Raw genomic sequence first — 19398 nt, 5'->3', positions numbered from 1 at the left:
AATTGAGTATTAATTTGAAGAGAGATGAAAGTTTTCAAATTAGTTTCACTGATTGTTACTGTGGATACAATACATAAGTAACTATTATGACCAGCAATACTGATGACAGTCTTGGAAGGTATGTGCTGCTACATTTCTTCAAATGTGAAATTTTTTTCAGAGCTTTACAAACCAGAGCTTTTTATGAAGGAGTAGCTTTCAGTGCATGTTGGAAATGGGTTAACTGGTGGTTAAGAAGCGTGAGTAGGGTAATGAACAAAGAGGGGTGGCTGTGATGGGAGATATGATATAAGGTTTATGTTTGATACCTATGAAAATTTCATATTATAGCATTTCCTCGATTAGTGTATCTGGATATGCATGGCTTGCAACATGCCAATATATTCACATTTAACTCCAGCCCTACTAAAATCTACATGAATGTATACATACATAAATAAAAATGAATACAGTAAAAAGCCCTTTTGGTTTTCAATGCTGCAAAAGTGGAATAACTAAAAAAATTTTTAAGTAATGTGTATTTTTCCTAATATAGAAACCAGAAAGTCTTTACATATGGATATAATTGCAGCATAAGATGGGAAAACAGCCGTTTAATTTTAAATAAAGTGGTTAACTCTCAACGGTAGGGTGGGAGTCTGGCCCACCCCTATCCTTATGCTTCACTTTAACCTTCTGGCTCAGGTAGCAGAATGAGTGGTGGCTTGAGGTGGGACATTTATGTAAAGATCTTCAGGTTTGTATGTTCAGAAAAATACAAATTTTCGTAAAATATTCGTAGTTTGTTCCTAAACAAATACAAACCTTTGGTCTTTATGTCTGGAAACTTATTCTTGATGGAAGGATTCTCAGTAAATCTCTAAACTGACTGGTACCTCATTTCACCTGGGCCTCCTTCCTGGTCATGTAGAGCACAGGAAGGAGTCCTGTGCGTCTGTCATGTTGAGCTTATGTGATGTTCAGCTGTCTGACTTCTGGGCCTTTTGAATTAATGGGCATGTAATGTATTGCTTCATTGATTCAAAAAGGTTTTGGATGAACCTATAGTGTTTTGTTTTATTGTCAGCCCCTCTCTGCCTTTGCTAGAGAGAGGGGATAAACATGCATCTATTAATCTACAGACTTCTAGATAATAGACAGGGTACAGTACTTAGTTATGTAGCTCACCTGCATCGCACGCCCATTCAGCATGTGATGATTCGCCAACCTTCCCTCTGCCCTGCAGGCAAGGAGGGGTATAAAAAGAGAAAGGGAGGAAGCCAGTCACTCACACTCTCTTTGTCACTAAGAACACCTTAGGTGAGATGCTACCTGTCCCTCTAGGGGAGCTGGGTGAGCTACGCAATTTGTTAAGTAGCCACCACAGGAAGGAAAAGGTGTCCATGGACCCATGGGCAACATCCCAAAGGTAGAAGGATGTGAATGTGGTATTTCATGAACACACTTTGGTGGGAGTGACTGGCTCTCCTCCTCCCTTCATTCTACTTTCTTCCTTTGGGCAGAGAGTTAGTCCGTCACATGCTGGAACTGGCGGCTGAGTCAGGTAAGACTATATGCAGAGTATCCTTTTTATATTCTCTGAATAGACTATAGAATTATATATCCTTTATCAGCACCCCGCCAAGAATGCAACCCCTGCCGATTACCGGGGACTGCCTGTACCAGGAAAGTGGGCCGTCTTCTGTGGTTGGTTTCATAGACTGGATCTCACTCTGATCAGAGCTTCTCTTCAGAAGGTCATGGACTTTCTAGTCTTTCTTCACCAAGAGAAGCTCCTCTCTGTATCTGCAGTTAAATGTTACAGGTCTGCCTTCGGCCTAGTCTTGAAACTGAGGGGTCTAGATATCTGCTCCTCTTTGGAGATATCTTTGCTCATGAGAAGCTTCGAGAGGTCTTGCCCACCCAGGGAACTCAGGCCCCCTGAGTTGGATGTGACTCTTGTCCTTCAGAGCTTGACTCATCCTTCTTATGAGCCTCATAGAGAGTTGTCAGAAAATTATCTGACCCTCAAGACAGTCTTTTTGCTTGCCCTGGCATTGATGAAGGGAGTAGGAGTACTACATGGTTTTTCTTTCAATGTGAAACACTCGAGGGGATAGGGATTGGTTATGCTCGATTTCACCTCGGACTTTGTAGTGAAGACTCAGAATCCTTCGGTCCTTGACACTAGGTTCGAGTCATTTACGATCCCCTCTCTAGAGGACTTATATGGCAGGGGTTGCATTCTTGGCGGGGTGCTGATAAAGGATATATAATTCTATAGTCTATTCAGAGAATATAAAAAGGATACTCTGCATATAGTCTTACCTGACTCAGCCGCCAGTTCCAGCATGTGACGGACTAACTCTCTGCCCAAAGGAAGAAAGTAGAATGAAGGGAGGAGGAGAGCCAGTCACTCCCACCATTCACACCCACATTCATACCATACAACAAAAGGCGAAATGCAGCCTTTTCCTGTTAAGAGTAGGGTAAGCTACACAACTTGAGCAGCCACCACGGTCCCAAGAAAAAAAAGTGTCCAAGGACTTATCCTGAAGGTAGAAAGAGGTGAAAGTGGTCTGATTAGACCAAACCCCCACTTCCAGTACCGGAAGGTTCATGCAGAATGTGAAGGAAGAACCAATACCTCTGACTTCGTGAGCTCTCAGACGAAAGGTACTGGTGTCCTTACCTTCAGCGGAATATGTTTCCCTGATTGCTTCATGAAGCCAGAAAGAAATAGTGTTTTTGGACACTTCTTTCTTGGTCACCTCAGTGTGAACGAAGACTCGTCAAAACTTGCCTGGAATGTACTTAGCTGACAGCTCTACCGAGCGAGCTGCTGCCCACTCGTGCACCTGCACTGCCAACTGGTGAAGAGGGAGAGATACATGACCCCCTGCTTCTTGAAACATGCCATCATTGGTGTTGTCGCTCATCAAGACCTAGGAGTGTCCCATCACTTGATCCTGGAATTCTTGGAGAGCTACTAAGCTACCTTGAGTCCAAAGATGTTGATGTGAAGGTGTTTGTCATAATGGTTCCCCACTCCAGTAGTCAGCAACTGCTCCAGGTGCGCTCCCCAACCCTTGAACAATGCGTCTGAAAAGAGAAGCATGTCTGGAGGGGGAGTGTACAACTCCACTCCTATTATGAGGTTCCTGTCATCCATCCACCAGGCTAAATCCTCTCTCATTTCCTAGACAGTGAAATGAGAAAGGTTTGAGGGTCTCAAGCCAGTGACCAAAACTCCTTCAGTCTCCACTGGAGAGACCGAAGGTGAAGCCACATGAGAAGGACCAGCTTCGCCAAAGACAACAGGTGACCGATCATGAGTAGCCATTGCCGAGCTGGCTGGCTGCTCCTGAAGTTGCTGATATGAGTCTGTGGGGAAGACTCATGCTGCTACCATATCGATCAGCATGCCCAGGTACTTTATCCCCTGCGTAGGAATGAGATCCGACTTCTCAAAATTTATCATAGTCCCCAGATCGGGACAAAAATTGAGAAGGTGGTCCTGGTCCTGTAACAATTGCAAGCGTGAGCTTGCCAGGACTAGCCAATTATCAAGATACCTTAGAAGACATATCCCTACCAAATGGGCCCTGCCTGAAGGGTGGTCAAGAGTCTGAAGCACAGTGCCCTGAATTGAAACACCATCCAATCAGGATAAAACGAAGGTACTTTCTGGAGGACTGATGGACGGGTATTTGAAAATATGCATCCTTCAAGTCTACCAACAGCATGAAGTAGTCCTCTCTGATCGAAGCAAGCGCAGAGCATGAACCGAGTCTGGCAAACAAAATTCAAATGATAAGAGATCTATCACTGGCTTCTAGCCCCCAGAGGTTTCTCTACTAAGTATACACTAAGAGACAGATCTCACAGCTCCTTTGCTCAGCATGGCGTGCACTTCTTCCTTCAATGCTAGATCCTTGGCCGAACCATGGATGTAGGTTTGAAGACAGACCAGAGTTGGTGGGAGGTGGCCTCAACTTGAAGGGGAGTAGACATCCCTCCCAAAGGATAATTACTATCCAGGTCTCGGCTCCATATCGCTGCCATGTTGTCTGATGGCTCGATAGGCACTCCCCCACCAAAGGCAGCAGCTGGAGGGAATGCTGCCCCTAGCATTTCCCTTCTTCTTTCCCTTACCTCCCCTCCCCTGTAGGAAGAAAGGCTGGAAGGAGAGCAACTGTGATCATTTCGAGGAGACAGAAGAAGGCTGGGTATTTCTTTGTGCTCCCTTAGGAGAAATAGGCTTCTTAGAGGCGGAGGAAGAGCTAGCTTGACTTAGTGGTGTAGATGCAGTTGTATGCGAAGTCCCTGAGGTCTTCATAACTGCCTGGTGGATGAGATGGTCTATGTTTCTCCACCACAGCATCTACCAAGTCTCTAGGGAAGAGAACAGCAGAACCCAGCAACAGTCCATTCTTAAATTCCAAAGGCAACCCTAGACCAATGGACCTGGTGATGTGATGTAGGACTGCATCCCTCCTCCTCAACACCAGGTTCACCCACAGGTTGACAGTCTGGTGGGCTAGGTAGCAAATGGCCGTACCTCCAGACTGACAAAGTCTCCCCAAGGTCGAGTCTTCTCTGGGAACAATAGTTCCTGAGGAAGCTGCAACCCTGGATACTGTGAGACCACAGATCCAGCCAGGAGACTGCCTGAAAAGCTGCCATAGCAGTAGCTTCCAGGTTCCCTGCCTCTTGCTGCGAGAACCAAAAATTCTCTGCAGGAAGGTGCTGCAGCAAAAGGTCAGGACCTAAACAAGATTTCTTGGGTAGTGGGGGGAGACCACCTTCCCCTTCTTCAGCAGTAGGAGTGGGCACAAGTACATCTACCAGAGCGGGAAGAGGGGCAGCAGCAGGCAGGGGTACAGGAACTGAGGGAGCACCAACACCTGGAGGGAGGTCTAAAGGTGACAGTGCTCAAGGGGCCACAGAGACAAAAGTGGCTGGGGGAGAAAACACAGAGTATCCCAGTGGGAGGGGCATGGATATGTCCTGCCTCAGAATATGGGGATGTGTCTCCATTACCACAGAGGAAGTCACACTGGTGGGGTGATGGGAATAAACTAAGTGAGGAGGAGCTACATAGATTGGCACGTAGGTGTTGTCACCACCACAGCCACATGAGTCACAGGGACTGAGGAGAAATGGGAGACAAGGCCCTGTGCATATGGTATTCCCAGGAGGCCCAACTCCACCCCTGCCTTATGCAAATCCCTAGAACATGGAGCCACCACACCTGAAGGAGCGAAAGTCGGGTTAGTGAAGGGAGACTCTCCTCATTCCGAAGGGGAAGGATCCCCTTTGGAGCGAGCACTACTGGCATCTGCTCCGCTCCCATCTTCTTTGCCTGATGAATCAGACAAAGGAGCAGAAGGGGAAATTTCCCCCGAAGAGGAAACAGCAAGTCGAGGGAGCTTACGAGGAGGAAGGAAGGATGACGAAGGATCAGCCACCAAGGGAGTTGTTGGGGGCATGTAACCCTCTGACGAAGCCTTGGCAGCCTTCCCCCGAGATCATTTCCTCCCTTCATACCTCCCCCACTGCTCAGACAACCAGGACACACACACACACACACATTACAAGGGAAGTTTCTAGTACACTCACTCCCTCAACATTTAGCACAAAGGGCATGAGGGTCCACTTCAACCATGGAGCAAAAACTCTCACATTTCTTACACCCCCAACAAGGCTTACTCCCTGGGAGAAGGCCTTTTCAGGCTTCGGTATATCTTAAGATTCCATTGCAAGCACGAGTATACACAAAATAAAATACAATTATAGATAAGGAAAGATCTCACCGCAGGTGAAAAAGGTAAACAACAGTGGTCAGGCAGAGGTGAAGCACACGTCCTCACTCGACAGCGGCTGAAAGCAAATTGGAATGTTTACGCCCAGTTGGGCAGGACTCCCAACTAGCAGACAGTAATTAACTGCCTAATCACCTTGTTTGAAATTTCAACAGCCTTTTTCCAGCCTACGCTGAAAGTTATTGCTAATGTAAAGGACCTCAGGTTTGTATATTGTGTATGAACAATCCTGATGTAAGGGACCATGGGTTTGTATATCATGTAGGAAGAAGGAAAGGCTTTCATAACTTTATTTCTCATTTTTTATAAATTTTTTTTTACGTCACTCCAGATTACGATGGCATAGAAACGGAACCACCATTGTAACTGCTGACTGTCTGTATAAGCAAAACAACAACTACGCTCATAGATACCAAGAATTCACAAACAAAAATCAAAATTTTTGAAAGAAAATTGTATTTTTCATAACTATATAAACCTAAGGTCCTTTGAATAAGGAATAACTACCAACATAGGCTGGAATATGGCCATTAAATTCTTGAACAAGGCAGGTAGGCCCCTCCAGACGTTAACATTCCACTTTGCCTTTCGGCCCAGGTTTCAGATAGAGAGGTGGCATGAGGTGGGCATTAATCAAAAGGATGATCAGGTTTTAGTTAGGAAAATTACATTTTACTTTCAAAAACTGTGATTTGTTCCTACACGATAAACAAACCCTCGGTCCTTTACATATGGAAGACTCACTGATTGGTGGGAGGAATGTGAGTGAACCTCTAGAACTGACTGGAGTTCTGCACACCTGGGCTATTGCTCCTGGTCGTAAGAGTGAGGAGTGCCCTGCCTCTGACAACTTGATTGGAGTATACAGGAGCTGCATGATCAAGAGTCAGACTTCTGGGCCTTTTCGAAATGAGTGAGATATCGTAACTCATCCAAAAAAGGAATGGAAAAAATAGAGTCGGAGGCATTAATGCAAAGTTCTAGGATGGGTTTGCATTATTGCCAGTCTCTTTCCTCCCCTTGCTAGATGGAGGAGCGGGATTGCTTCTATAATTCTGATAAGAAAAATAGAAAGGAAACTCGATGTGCAAGCTTACTGCATCAATCGCCCGACCAGCAAGTGTAAGTTCCAGTCTTATCCTCAACCTAAAGGAAGAGGAGTAGAAGGATGAGGAGGGGAAGGTGGAGAGACCAGTCACCCTGGCATCCTTCTTACCTCTAGAACCACACACCATAGGCAAGATGCAACTTGTCCTCTTGAAGGAGCCGGGTAAGCAATCACAACTTATGAGCATCCACCACCGGTCCGGGTAAAAAGGTTCCAAGGATCTGTGGGCAGAACTGAGGAAGAAAGATATAAATGTGGTTGTAATGAGACTGCATCTACCTTCCGGTCCAACATATTCTTCAGAGTGATGAAATGTACACAGCCACTGGCACTGCTCGCTCTCTGAGAGCGAACAATGAACACATCCAACTGCAGAGGAGTTTCTCACTATCTCGTAGGACTCGGAGGAAGAAGTGTCATTAAACACTTCCGCATTGGAAGTCAAAATGGATAAAGGTATTGACACTCAATTGAGGGTGTCAAGCCTTCGTCAGTACAGCAAAACACCAATAGGACAAAGTAATGACTGATCTGGATCAACCATTTACTAAGACAAAAGTACAGGAGATCATGAAGGATTCGGACTTGTCAACAGATGCCAAATGATTGCTCATCTTCGTCGCCAATAATACTGAGAGACAAGATGGTGATTCTTGCAAGGTATGGGCACATTAGACGAAAGTCAAATGCCCTCTAGAGACAGAGGTCCCTTTGATGATAAGACAGTATCATGTATTAACGTAACTGGCACTGCTTTTGCTTTATTTTTATCTCAGCCTTGTTACTGCTTTTTGTTATATTTTGTTGTATGTAAAATTAGCGTAAGGAAATTAGTTTTTAAGGTTTTAGTTTTAAGCTTTACTTTGGTCTCGGCTGAGCGTCAAGCGAACTGCTTGTTAAACCTCCTCCCCGCTCGTTAAATGATTGTGAGCATCTTATTAATGCTAGTTTCTTTTTTTTTTTTTTGTTTTTTTTTTTTTTTATCTTTCGAGTGGTTGGGGAAAAGGAGACCAGTGATGATATTGGAGGCGCGACTCTTTTCCCGGGGAATAGTTCGGGCTCACTATTCTCCCCGTATGGTTGTGCAGCTGGCATATTTTTCTTTATCACCCTTCGAAGGATTTGTCGCCGTCAGTGTTGGAGGCGCAGGGGCATTTCTGCCATCTGCGGTGACTTTCCCCCTTACAGGGTGTACTTTCCCGCGGGCTCTGATATCGGCGCTGGATCCCGACAGAGTGGACGTGGGAGGGACATCGCTGTGTTTTTCTACGACGACCTTCTGAGCTGCAGCAGTGGGGGCATTGAGGCCCATGAAGTGCCAGTAGGGCAGTTGCTAACAGGTAGGGAATTTCCCTTGTGTTTTGTTTGGGAGTACGACAGACTCCTTCCCCATGGTATGGGTGACCTGTGTAGCTGCACGCCCTTCAGATAGCAGAGTATTGGCCTGGTACGTGGCACTGTCCCAGTGAATGTAAGAGACCATGGCTCCCCTGTATTTCAGCCTTCAGCAAGGCAACTGTTTAGCCTGAATCGTTTGGGCATCCATTCAGCCCTTATTCAGTGTGAGGAACTCTTCCCGAGTATTTTTGTTTGTTTGTTTGTTATTCTCATATAGTGAGTCTTTCGAGACTGTTGGCATTTCTTATTGCCGCTTTATATAGTTATTTTTGACTGAGTTGACCTTCAAATGTTAGCGTACATTTATATTTATATCTATATATATATATATATATATATATATATATATATATATATATATATATATATATATATATTATATATATATATATGCCAGTCTTTGTGTATATCTTGTCACGAGTGATGCTGTACTTTTCGTTATTTCTTGTGGATATTATTATTAGGATGTTTGATGCTCGTTATATTTAAGATTTAGTTTATAATTGTAGGTAGGAGAATTAAGTTTTCCCCCTGTTGGTCTCTTACTTCTTTCCTCTCTGCTTAGTTATAGATATTGGTTTATATTTATGTTGGTGTTGGGCCCATTTTGCTAATTTATGCAGTATATTTCTCAATATTTTCTGTCTAGGGTTTAGTGTTAGTGTTTAGGAACTCCTACGGTAGTAAAGACTAACTTGTGTCCTTTATAGTCACAAGCCTGACTTTATTATTCTTTTGCTTTGTTTGTTAATAAATATTGTTGAGTTTTCATGTGTGTTTTTGTCTCCGCTGACTGAATTTATCTAGATACTTGGTAAGATCACTGTCCTCTCTATTCTTGTGCAAAAGAACTTGCACCCTAGCCCAACAAGGGTCGTAACAGACAGAGAAGTTTCTAATCAGTAGTTGAATCTCAGCTAAGAAGAAACTATACTACTTAGTGAATGACTAATGGGAATGTTGACCTACATCTTCACAGTTGAACTGGAGAAAAGTGAACTCTCACAATTCTGATCACGAAAAAAGACCCGTCAATAACACCAACTGGAATACCTGTTGTCTGAATGTCTGAGAATCACAGAAAACCTAATCACTCTGAGAATGCCATATATTCCAAGGAATTTAATCACTCAGCGAGACTCCTGAATTCTGTAATAACAATTATTGGGGATGTCCATCTCGTTTGAGTATTTGGAAATTACAAAAAAGCCATAACACTGAAAATGCCAGGAATTCCAAGGAATTTGAGCATTCAGTGAGATTCCGGGGTATTCATAAAAAACCAAAACACTCGGAGAGTGCTAGAAATTCCAAAGAATTTAAGGGCTCAGCGAGACCCCGAATTCCATCAAACAATCACCAAGGAGGGGGGGGTCCTCTTCGTTTCCTGTAGAAATCGAGGAGAAACAGGCATATAAACCAGTCCTATATGCTAACATTGAAGACTGGAATGCAAGAACCCATGCGGAACTGCGAATTGAAATCCATCCAAAGGACAGAAAGGGCCAGGGAGAAGAGAAGATCCTTCCTCAGTGACGTGGACGTACAACCATTGGGACCCTACGATCCTTCCAGGAATGTACTTCCTCCAGTGCTGAATCCTACAGAAAGCACTCTGCAGGATTCCTCCTATTTCACGCTCACCCCTCCCGGTGTAGCCATAGCAGTAGAGGGAATAGGTGAGAAAGATTGGATGCTCTTGCTTGCCTTGCTAGCAGAACTAACAGGAGAAGTGAGTCGTGGGCAGCCATCAGCCTGCGGTGATGGCTGAGACACGAGTCTAGGAGAGCGTTCTTGCTCTGGAGAAAAGCTTTCCCAAGAAGGGTTATGAAACCCTCGCATGGCACGGAAAATGTTCGCTACCACCGAGACCAGTTGTTCACACAAACGTGACCGTGGAAAGGGTGGAGTTGAGCGTGCAACTGACTGGAGAGGGCTGGTACCCTCCTCCAATGCGTCACAGTCCTCATCAAGTCCAAAACCTCTCAAGAGGACTGAATGGGTGACTCCCTACCGGTCTCACCATGCATACGGTCCCGCAGTACTGTCACATCAACCCTAGTAGATGCACGCGAATCCGTAGATTTATGTAAACTAGGGAATCTTGCGAACAAGCACAAATGAAAGTTTGCACTTCTACAGCTCCCGACACACTAGACCCAGGGAACAGGCGAGCCAACAAAGACTCAACTGCCTCTCAGTTCAATGAAGCAGACCCTTAGAAGTCCCTTGACGAGACTTCTTGGGGGGTGAGGGACTACCTTCTCCTTCTTCAGCAGGGAGCCTTAGAAGTCAAATGGGAGGAGGTTGAAGAAAAATATGATGATTACGGAGAGGAAGTTGACAGCACTTGATAAGCTCTCTTCCTCTTCGACTACTTCTTTAAATTCTGCAACACTTCTTCTACAAGATGAGGCACATCACCAGGAAAAGTAGAGTTGATAATCACAGGGCAGCTGCGAAGGTGTCCAGGGATGAAACTCCATAATAGCAGTGGCAAATTAATATGATTTTCAGCAGGGGAAGAGTACACACTCTCGAGGATCAATATCACAGCATGCTACGAGTTACAAGTACAATTACAAGGTTAGGATAACCAACATAAAGAGATATCCAACCATCTACTGTTGTAATCAACTATCACCATTGTTAGCCTGTAAAAGAAAGAAAATATGATTAAAAGAATAATGATACTCCTCTCGCATCCAAGGGAAGAGCCCTTAGAAATAAGAGGACATCCCTAAACACCAACACCACACACCCTCCCTCTCTCTTCATCCAATAAGCTAGTGAAAGGACGAAAGAGAAGAGGAAATACCAAAAGAAAAACAAAGGACAAACCTCCGAAGTACCCCTTGGTAATTTCCAAAGTGTAAGCATAAATTTCAAATGAATACATTGTCTCGCCCTCACATTAAAAGTTGAAAATATGTAATAAGGGTGTGGGCATACACTAGACGCCGCCCTTCAACACAAAGTAGAAAAGCGGCTAAGTAAGGCTATCTCAAAAAGTGGGCTTGAATATTAATTATTAAAGTCAATTAATTATAAACATCAAACACAATTATATATATATATATATTATATATATAATATATATATATATATATATATATATATATATATATATATATATATATATATATATATATATATTATATATATATACATGATTTTCACTGCATTTGTGAACATTTTTTATAATAAGTGACGGGTCCTAGGAAAGCAAGTGCTAAAATTGGCAGTGAGAAGAAAAACGCATGATGACGATAGAGATGAAGCATGAAATTATCAAGAAACATGAGCGTGGTGTCTGCGTGAATGAGTTGGCACGTGTTTACGAGCAGAGTACATCGACGATATGTACAATCCTCAAACAGAAGGATGCTACCATGAACACAAAGGCTTCCAAAGCCATAACCATCATGTCTAAGTTATGGACAAATATAAATGACGAGATGGAGAGGCTTCTGTTGCTGTGGATTAAGGAGAAGCAGCTGGCAGGAGATAGCATTACTGAGATAATCATCTGTGAAAAGGTCAGCACAATCTATGAAGATTTGAAACAAAAGGAAGCAGCTGAGGGTGGGGAGACATAAATGCCAACTAGGGGGACGTTTAAAGCTAGTTGTGGATGGTTTGATAATTTTAAAAAGTGAACCGGGATCCACTCGGTTGTGAGACATGGGGAAGCTGCGAGCTCAGATGTGAAAGCCACAGAGGAGTACGTTGAACGATTGGCTGCACTTATTGCTGCGAGAGGTTACATCCCCCAACCAGTCTTCAATTGTGATGAAAAAGGCCTTTTTTTGGAAAAAGATGTCATGGAGGACATTCATCATGGCTGAAGAGAAGAAACTGCCGGGCCATAAATCCATGAAGGATAGATTGACTCTATCCTTATGTGCTAATGCCAGCTGTGACTGCAACATCAAGCCACTGTTGGTGAATCATCCGAGAACCCACAAGCTCTCATGAGTCACAAGATCTTGAGAGAAAAACTTCAAGTGATGTGGTGAGCTAATGCAAAGGCATGGGTTACCAGGCATTTTTTTCACAGAATGAGTAAATCTGGCCTTTGGTCCGGCAGTCAAGAAATATTTGCTGGAAAAAAACCTGCCATTGAAATGTCTTCTCATCCTAGATAATGCCCATGGCCACCCCCTAAGTCTTGAAGATGACATTCTTGACGAATTTGATTTCATTAGGGTCCTCTGTCTCCCCCCAAACACCAGTCCACTGCTCCAGCCCATGGACCAATAGGTCATTTCTAATTTCAAGAAGTTGTACACAAGGCATTTGTTCAAGAAATGCTTTGATGTCACAGATAATACCAACCTCACCCTTCGTGAATTTTGGAAGGACCATTTCAACATTGTAAATCATTTGAAAATTATTGATGAAGCATGGCAGGGTGTCACTCAAAGAACCTTACATTCAGCATAGAAGAAATTGTGGCCTGAGCCTGAGACCGCTGTGTTGGAAGAGATTGTCTCTAGGAAAGTCCATGGAGTTGGAGCTAGATGAGGTAGATGTCAACGACCTTGTCGAGGAGCATCAAGAAGAACTCACGACTGAGAGATTGATCGAGCTACAGACGATGCAACATTCGGAAGTGTTGCAAGAGATCAGGTCAAATTGGAGGAAGTTATTTCTTCAAGGGAGATTAAGGAAGTGTTAGCTAAGTGGCAGGATGCTTCTGACTTCATTAAAAAGAAACACCCTGATAAATTGTCTACTGGTCGTGCTTTAGCTCTTTTTAATGACACTTGCCTTACTCATTTCCGCAACATTTGAAAGGGAGGCAGAAACAAAGCTCCTTAGATAGGTTTTTCCTTAAAAGGCCTGCAGCAAGTGAAAGTGAAAGTGAGGCAAAATAGTGGAGTTCTACATCTGGAGAAAATTGAAGTTTCACTTCACATTCATGCAAAAGTTTATTTTATGGTATCAAATTAAAGCTTGGGATCTGAGCAACATTTTTTATTTGAGTGGACAACACACAAACCTCTCTGGGGTATGTTTAAGCACATGGATCCATGGAGGGGGTTAGATGGCTGATGTGAGCATTGTAAAAGTTCATGGCCTTTGCACCTGTAGTGCAAAATAAACATTTTAGAGGCCAATAGTAAAAAGATTTTCTTTTATTAACAATAAATACAATAATTACTTTCTAGAAGACAAACATTTGATTTACTTGACAAATTTTATCTATTTCATTACCAAATATATTGATTTCACACATTTTTTCGGATAAAAATAATTATCCCAAAATATCACTATCCTGAAATATCTGTATAAGCTACATACAGTAGTGCCTCAGGTTACGAAATTAATCCGTTCCAAAGCGGCTTCGTAACCTGATTTTTTTGTATCTAGAACTACATTTTACATGTAAATTGCCTAATTCGTTCCAAGCCCTACAAAAACACCACAGTAAATTTTATATTAAGCTAAAATGACCAATAAACAATGAAATACAACAATTTGGACCATTCAATACCTAACATAACCATGACTGTACCTGTAAATAAAGTGTATTAGTGTACAGGGTACAAGAAATACTGTATGTACATGTACATACGTATGTAGTAAAATGTGGAACCTTACCTTTCGAGAGAGGCGATGTCCAAAAGGGACGACAGAGGAGGAGGACAAATGGCAGAAAACATGAACTCTTAACTTTACAAAGCACATTAAAAAATGGCAAAAAATATTAACACTAAACTTTACGAAACACATTAACAAATGGCAGAAAACACTAACACTTCTTGATTATCTCCATCTTCGTTCTCCATAGAAAGCATCCTCTTCTTTCTGTGAACTTCAGCAACATTCTTGGGACCTATGGCTAATAACGTAAGTAATTAAGTTCACACACAACACGATAAAGTAACTTACAGTACAACGAAAGCGAAGTCACTAACACAAACGTACATTAAGAAATGAAATATATGTGAATGAACAAATTCCAGTGTTTACGATAATACTGCTGCAAAAAATGGTCAAGGAACGCCTTTACATAGAGGCATGATGGGACAAATGCTGACCAATAGGAGAGCAGGATCTTACTGCGGTGACTAGCATCAGGAACCAATGGGAGAGCGGGAGGATGGTGGCGAGTCTACTGAGTTGGTGGTGTGCTAGTTTTAAAATTGTTCTCAGCAGCCCGGGCGAATCTCGGACTTTACCCTTTCACAACCTGAATTATTTTCGTACACAGAAGCAAAAAAATCTTCATCTTTGTTTTCGTAACCTGAATTTTTTGTACGTAGGGACTTTCATATGTAGAGGTTCCACTGTACTTATGTATATAGTACATTTATGTCAACTGAAGATAAATGGATCAGTTATAACAGACCTACCTTAAGAAAGTGACATTTAAGTAAATGGCACCTGTGGGTTTTATCTCATTTCTTCTCATATGTTTATGCCTAAGTCTGAAAACCGTAACCATTCTTTAATATCGTGGCTATGTGTTTTGCATAAATTGTTAATTCATAAATGTGTAGGTTTGTGAAATGTTCTAGACTCTAATACACAACACTCACAGCACCAATGAAGAGAAACAAGTTGCTGCTTTTCCATGAGGAGAAAACTCAAAAGAAAATTGCATTGAAGAGCAAAGTACAACATATTAAGTCTAGGAGGAGAAAGGGAGGAGGCGGTAGAAGATGAGACTGACGAGGATGAAGACGATGACCCCTTCCTGTGGAAATTGATTCTCTACGAGATGACACCAGGACTGCAAGAAGACCGTAATATGGGAAAGGAGGGCGTTATGCCATGGCAAAGAACCGACCTGATCAAGGGCAGAGAGTTCATTTGGCTGACCCGGACAGGCAGAGACGAGTTGAGTGAGCTGAGCAGATCACAACCACATGATTATGAGTGGTAATTGTCAGCAGAGAACTATCACCTCCCCCAATAGACTATTCTCCAATGAGGCCAAAGCCCCAAGAAGAAGAATAGAGGGAATCTGAGCCTTCTGTCCTATGTGTTCAGACCCTAAGGTCCTGGCACAAGAATGGGACTTGATCATGCACCAAGAAGGTGTTGGCATGCAGTTTCATGCTCTGCATAAGCCCAAACCAGACTGAAGAGCAAACTCCTGTACTGGTAGAGGGATGTAATAGCAAGCAATCGGCGAGGGCCAGAATTCATATGAATTAACACGCTTGGCGAAATTCTCAACTCTCCCAAGGACAATCATCATGAAAACTTATCTCACCTGAAAGCTCGGATATCGCAAGAAACCAAGCAATCAGCAATTGCTAGCATTTCCAAGGGAACTAGGCATTTGGAGAGGCTCCCAAGTCTTGTAAAACAATAATCGGGTGAGTTTTGTCTCACCCGATTGCTCGGAAACAGATGAAACCAAGCACTAAATGAGCACATGAAAATTCCCAAGAAATCAAGCGCTCGCCGAGATTCCCGACTCTTGTGATAACAATCATCGATAATGCCTGACTCACCTGAGTGGTTGGAAATCACCGAAAACAAAACACCTGGAGAGCACCAAAAATTCTAAGGAATTCAAGGAATCAGCGAAACTTTAGAATCTCGTCAGACGATCATCAGGAGAGATCCTTCTTTGACTTCCATAGAAGTCAAGGAGGAACAGGCATAGAACCAGTCTTATATGCGAGAATTTAAGACTGGATCATGAGTGTGATTTAACAGAATATGCACTTGAGCCTCCCAAAATGCGAGACTCATGGGAGACTGCAAATTGGAATCCTCCCAAAGGACAGAAAGAGCCAGGGAGTACATTGTCTCCAGGTGTTTGAATCCTCAGAATCAGAACACCAGGTGGGAGTCTACCAAGAACTGATGAGCACTCCTTTGTGTTGGCAGAAAGGGATGAGACACACAAATGTTTCGTTCCTTCTCTCATCCTGTGCTTGAACTGGGAAGGTCCATCAACAGCTCTGAATGCTCGCGCGTTAATAGAAGCCCGAGCACTTGGAATGACTTGCGAACGAGCGTCCGACACAACATAATAAGAAAGGGACGAGACACATGAATGTCTCGTCCCTTCTCTTGTCCTGTGTCTGAACTGAAAGTTGGGAAGAGCCAATGAAAGATCCCATTATGCTTCCTCGGGAGGAGGCAGCCCCTTAGAAATCCTGCAGGAGGACTCCTTAGGGGAGGAGAAGCATCATTCCTCTTCTTGTCCAGAGGAGGCCTCCTTGAGCTTCAGAAAAGGAAGGGAAAGGCAATGGAGAAGATGTTCTTCAGCGGGACTTCTCCTACAGGATGAAGAACAGACATCATCAGAAGTAGAGTCAATAATCACAGGGCAGCTGGCATAGATGTTGTCCAGTGATAAAACTTCAGGAAAACAGCAGCATTTTAATATGATTCACAGAAGGGGAACCATACACACACTTGAGAGCCAGTGCCAGAAGTGCAAGGAGAAGGAAGAATACCAGGAGAGAAAAACTTCTGAGGTTTCCCCCGGTAAATTCTCCTGGAGCATAAGCATGAATCTCAAATTCAATACTAAATATATACTGCTTTCCCTTACTATTAAAGCGTGAAAAAAAGTGTAAGGGTGTTTATATACCCTTGCTGCTGATCCCTATATACATGAAGGGGACAGGCAGCTTGCAAGGCTCTCACAAAAAGTGGGTCTGCATATTAACAGTATTAATATCAAACATAGTATATTGAAAATATAATAAAAACAATAAAAGAAAGATACCACTGGGAAAATTAATTAATGGCAGTTGAGCAAGATCTCACGAAAACACGTCTTCATCTGAAGACAGCTGAAAACAAAATTGGAATGTTTACATCTGGGCAGGCAGGTCCCTGCCTACTGGATGGTAGTTACTGCCAAACCACCTTCTTCAAGAATTCTATCAGCTGTGTGCCAGCTTCACTGTAAGTAATTCCTATTGTAAAGAACATCAAGTTTGTATATTGTGTAGGAACAAATGTCAGTCAGTGCATTATGAATAACTAACAGACTGGGTTTTGAACAATCATTTATGTCATTAAGTGACTAAAGGTTCTATATAGCTTACATTAAATACTACATATAATCCATGGACATTCTCTCTTACTGCAGTGACTTCACTTTCATATCACTTACCTAGAATATGTTACTGAGGAAAATTTACAGGATACTGAAGAAAACCTGTTCTGTAGCAGATTATCAGTGATCATCCGTAACAATAGTACAGGTTGTCTGTGACAAAGAGATGTGATCTCCATTAGCATACAGAAGTTTTCTATACACAATACAGTACCAATGAGATTGTACACTACGCACTTAAAGCTTCAACTCAAATGTTAGACTAATGCTGGGCAAAACATGTGTGAAAAAATGTAATTCATCCCATTCCTGTCTGTGTGGGTAATTCCACATCACTATAAATTAAAAACATGTCATTTTAAAATATGCTACTTTCACTTAAACATTTCAAAATGAAAATGTATTGCAGAACTACTGTAAAGCTTTATTTGCAATGGTTTACATACAGTACACCACTTAAAAAAGACAATACAATAATTCTGCAATGTAATATACATAAATCATGGAGAGATATAATATCATTCTAGGTTTAGTTCCAATGAACTACAAGACCAAAACTTATTTATTCACAACACTTATCATTTAGTTGTTTAACCAGACCATTTTTTCAAAATATCTGACCCTCATTGGGCTGGGTAAGAAAACAACTTATTGAGCAGCCACCACATGTCTAAGGAAAAAAGGTTCCAAGGATTTGTGGGCAATACCTGAATGTAGATGGCCATAAATGTGCTCCGATGAGACTACATTTCTGTAACCAGACCGACAGATTCCTCCAGAATGCGAGGGATGGATTAAGCCACCGGTTTTATATCACATGAGGAGCATAGAGGTGACATTGTCTCACAAAACCAGTAGAAAGATGTGTCTTTAGACACTTCTTCCTTGTGCGAGTCAATAGTACCAGTGAAAAGTCATCGTGATATTGAAGAAGATCCATGCAGATCATTTATCTTCTTCACCAATGCAATTGCAGGACAAGGGAGGCGAGATGCCATCTTGGGAGACAGGAACTCTAAACGAGTCAAATGCTAACAAGAGACTTGAGAAGTTTCTCATCAGCAGTTGAATATCGACTGAGGAGAAACATTAATATTTTCAGGTGAAAGACTAGGGCGAATGTAGACCTCTAAGTTTTTCAGAAGTGAATAGGGGAGAAGCAACTCTGGCAGCTCTGACCAAAGAAAAAGACCCACCAACGACACCAAACAGCGAAGATGGCTCCAATCCCTGGGATGTTATGGAGAACTGAAAGAATTATCCAGCTATTTCTGTTCCTGCTCTATGGAGGAGTTATGGAGTTCCATTTGACAACGTCTGAGGAGAGAGAGAGAGAGAGAGAGAGAGAGAGAGAGAGAGAGAGAGAAGAGTAATTGGTGGTTGGATGGTTAATGACTGTATTGGCTGTTGGTGAGTTCTGGGTTGTCTGCTGTTAGAGATCAGAGTTCTGTGTTTTGAGTGAGTGTTTTTAGTCAGTCTTTGGTGAGAGCTGGTGACAGTTAGTAGTGTCGGGAGCAGTATATTAAAGGCACTGGAAGTCAGTTGAGTTTTGTGTGTTATTGATTTGTTTGATTGATTTGTTGTTAGTTTGGTGTAGTTTGCTTTGGAGTGGTTGTGCCTGTATTGTTGGATTTGTTGTGCTTTTGAGTTCCTGAGGGTTGTATGTGATTGTTATGGTTGAGGGTTGTTGTTGTTGTTGTTTGGGGGGGGGCTGTTGTGGTTTCTTGGTGTGGTTGCGAGTTGTTGAGGGTTGTTGTTGCTGGGGGGCTGTTGTGATTCCTTGATGTTGTTAGTGGGTGTGTGTGTGTTGCCTTTTTGTGTTGTTGGTTTTTTTGTGTTGTGGTGATTATTTGTGCAGTGGTCTTGGGTTGTGGTTGTGTCCCTTTTTTGTTGTTGTGTTGTGTAGTTGTGGTTTGTTCCGACACAGAATACAAACCTTTCAGTCCTTTTACAATAGGATGGTTACTAATGGCAGCTGGATAGGTCGTAAGCTTTCGAACAAGGGGTTCGGTAGTTAACTGCTTGTCCGACAGTGCGTGCGCCGCGCG

The 19398-nt window shown here is 42.7% G+C and overlaps 2 protein-coding genes across 2 annotated transcripts in view; one reads left to right on the top strand and one right to left on the bottom strand.

Annotated features, from left to right (window-relative positions):
- The window catches only part of LOC135204712 (zinc finger protein OZF-like), a 489243-nt gene that overhangs the window by 625 nt on the left and 469220 nt on the right, over positions 1-19398 (bottom strand). The window lies entirely within an intron of this gene.
- LOC135204527 (zinc finger protein 239-like) overlaps positions 1-19398 on the top strand; it is a 181900-nt gene that overhangs the window by 107952 nt on the left and 54550 nt on the right. The gene's annotated exons all lie outside the window — the stretch shown is intronic.

Source organism: Macrobrachium nipponense, chromosome 47, assembly GCF_015104395.2.
Source record: "Macrobrachium nipponense isolate FS-2020 chromosome 47, ASM1510439v2, whole genome shotgun sequence".
Classification (NCBI taxonomy): Eukaryota; Metazoa; Arthropoda; class Malacostraca; order Decapoda; family Palaemonidae; genus Macrobrachium; species Macrobrachium nipponense.
This window is presented reverse-complemented; position numbering and strand designations above follow the sequence as displayed.